The sequence below is a fragment of the Portunus trituberculatus genome, chromosome 27 (genome assembly GCF_017591435.1).
Source record: "Portunus trituberculatus isolate SZX2019 chromosome 27, ASM1759143v1, whole genome shotgun sequence".
In the NCBI taxonomy this organism is placed as follows: Eukaryota; Metazoa; Arthropoda; class Malacostraca; order Decapoda; family Portunidae; genus Portunus; species Portunus trituberculatus.
The window spans coordinates 9320391-9323371 of NC_059281.1; the positions used below are offsets into that span (position 1 = coordinate 9320391).

At 46.0% G+C, this 2981-nt stretch overlaps 1 non-coding gene across 1 annotated transcript; it reads left to right on the plus strand.

Moving 5' to 3' along the window:
• The first annotated feature begins 531 nt into the window (after positions 1-531).
• On the plus strand, positions 532-603 carry Trnae-cuc. The gene has a single exon. It is a non-coding gene; the product is annotated as a tRNA-Glu (tRNA).
• The last annotated feature ends 2378 nt before the right edge of the window (positions 604-2981 follow it).

Here is a 2981-nt window from a genome sequence, read left to right on the forward strand (position 1 = left end):
AGTCTCAGTCTCAGCCAGCCAGTCTCAGTCAGTCTCAGTCTCAGCCAGCCAGTCTCAGTCAGTCTTAGTCAGTCTCAGTCTCTGCCAGTCAGTCTCAGTCAGTCTCAGTTTCACCCAGCCAGTCTCAGTCTCAGTCTCAGTCAGGTCAGCCAGTCTCCTCCTCGCCCGGCTGTTGGTTCATCCTTCATCAACTTTATACAAAAAAAATGACTGCCAACTCCGCCCCATGACCGAGTTATTTATTTAATTTTATTTATTTATTATTTTTTTTGCCTGAGTAATTTGCTGTTCGTGTTATTAATGTTATCTTTTTTTTTCATTTATTTCTTCACTGTTGTTGGTGTTCTCAGTGCAGCTTCTCGGAGAACTGCACTTTGTAACGTGACACCAGTGAAATCCTTGACGCTGCTCTTCGTTGTCTTCTCGTGTCGCTTGCTCTGCTTTTCGCCATAACAATCTTTGAAAAACTCGCTTCATATAAAAAGTACTACAATGTATTATTTTTTTATATTTAGAGTATATGCAGTATCCTCCCGTGTGGTCTAGTGGCTAGGATACGCGGCTCTCACCCGCGAGGCCCGGGTTCGATTCCCGGCACGGGAAGTTATTTTCCTGTTATGTTGAGAGGACCTCACCATTGCATTCCCCGTGGCCGGCGTGGAATATTTTTGCTGCATTCTTGTTAGAGGATGTAGGATTTTTACTGGAATAACGGACAAGAGGAGGTATTTTGTGAACTTATATGACTGACCACTTGAGTAAAGAAACCCTTCCTACACTCAGACCGTGGCCAGGATTAGATCCTGTGTGCTTGGGAACCTTGCTGTCTGTAGTCAGAGCGGAATCGATACGGAGCTTTAAAAGAAGGTTAGATAAGTTCATGGATGGGGATGATAGATGGAATTAGGTAGCTTAAACACACAGGGACTGCCTCGTATAGGCATGGCTGCCTCTTGCAGCTTCCCTCTTTTCTTATGTTCTTATGTCGTGAAAGGCGACAGACAGGATGAGGAAGACAGGAAATTTGAACCCTCTCCTCAAAACCTTGGTGCAGTACATGATGTAAGGCTGATCTCAGTTTGGTGTATCGAAACATGCAGGTGATGATAGTGATAGTAGTGATGAGAACAAGATCACCACCACCAACACCTGCAACAACAACACTAATGACAACTTTCACCCCATCATTTCACCTCCCCATCACTCCACTCCTGCAGGAAAGGGCACCAGCATCTCGTCTCGATAATCAAGTCATCTTCATTTTGCTGCTTCAACGTTGAATCACCACCACCAGTCTCACCAAACACTGCGCTTCTCTCCATTAGTCACACTGTATTTTTATATAAGAGGGAAAGACTGGCCAAGGACAACGATGGGATAAAGAAAAAGGCTCACTCAATCACCAGTCACCCTACAGAGCCTATAGTTAGCTAAAGGACAGGGAGAAATGTCTTGAAACTTCCCTTTTCAATGAAGTCACTGCACACTCACTCACTCACTCACTCACTCACTCACTCATCACATGTCTCTCTATTCTATCATACATTTTTCTTGTGTGTTTATTTATCTATTTATTTCTAGTTTGGTTCACTTGGTGGGTTGGAGGTTAGTGTTCATAAAAGTGCCGAGAGATTGCTTAAATGTGTAATTAGAGCAATTAGGCAGTGCGATTTCAAGGTGATAACTTGTTCAGTGGAGAAATATAATCCGAGAATGTGTGTGTATGTGTGTGTGTGTGTGTGTGTGTGTGTGTGTGTGTGTGTGTGTGTGTGTGTGTGTGTGTGTGTGTGTGTGTGTGGTGTGTGTGGGAAAAAAGTTGACTGCAATGTAGTGCCAAGAATAGCTCACACACACGCACACACACACACACACACATACACACACACACACACACACACACCAGCATCATACCACATCCAACATTGCTCCCCGCCCACTCACCCCACGTCCTTCTCTCTCTCTCTCTCTCTCTCTCTCTCTCTCTCTCTCTCTCTCTCTCTCTCTCTCTCTCTCTCTCTCTCTCTCTCTCTCTCTCTCTCGCCACGCCACATACAGGTAGTTAGAGCTAATTAACTACAGATACAGGTAAGGTCAACACCCCCGCAAGTGTGCTCGGAGCTCAGGTGTGTCGGTGGTGCCTTACAAATGACCTGTTGGGCGACTCTCCCTCCCGGTGATTAAGGTCGATGGCGGGACATAAATTTGAAGGGCCATTTTGCATGATTCGCTCGCCGCCCCTGGAAATGATGCGAGCGAAAGAGCGGGTGAGCTGGTAAGGGAGCAGCTGTTTTGGTAAGATTCAGTGGCCAGTGTGTGTGTATGTGTGTGTTTGTGTGTGGCGGGGGGGATGTTGGTCATGTGGTGTGTGGTGGTGGTGGTGATGGTGGTTGTCTGCGTTTGGTTGAGTTGTTGTTGATGCTGTTGTTGTTGTTTTAGGCATTGGTAGTCGTGTCTCTGTGTGTGTGTGTGTGTGTGTGTGTGTGTGTGTGTGTATGTGTGAAGTAATTTCCTTAACAATCTTCTACATTACTCAATTTTTTTTCTCTTTATTTCATTGACGGCATCCTTTATTCCACACATGTATTAGTTCCCCATCCATCTCTCCCTCATACACCTGGATCCTGCACATTAGCACCCTCCACCTTCACTACACACACCTTCACTCAACACCCAAAGGCTCCACAAGACTATACTTTATCACTTTACTCATTTCTTCACTCTTTCAACCATCCGTACCTTATTTCCTCTTTTTCACTCCCTTATTTAATGAAGGTGTGTGTCCGCCATTAGGCATGTGGCTGCTGGAGGGGTGAAGGTAGGAAGAGGAGGGGAGGGAAGGGGAAGGAGAGGGGAAAGGGGGCACGGGTTCTTGATATGTTTATAGCAGTACTACGCTTTCATGAGCCAATCAAACTCCCGCCCTTCCCTTCCTCGGCGCTCCACTTGACTCAAATAGAGGTGAGGGTGAGTGGGCGCCTTGT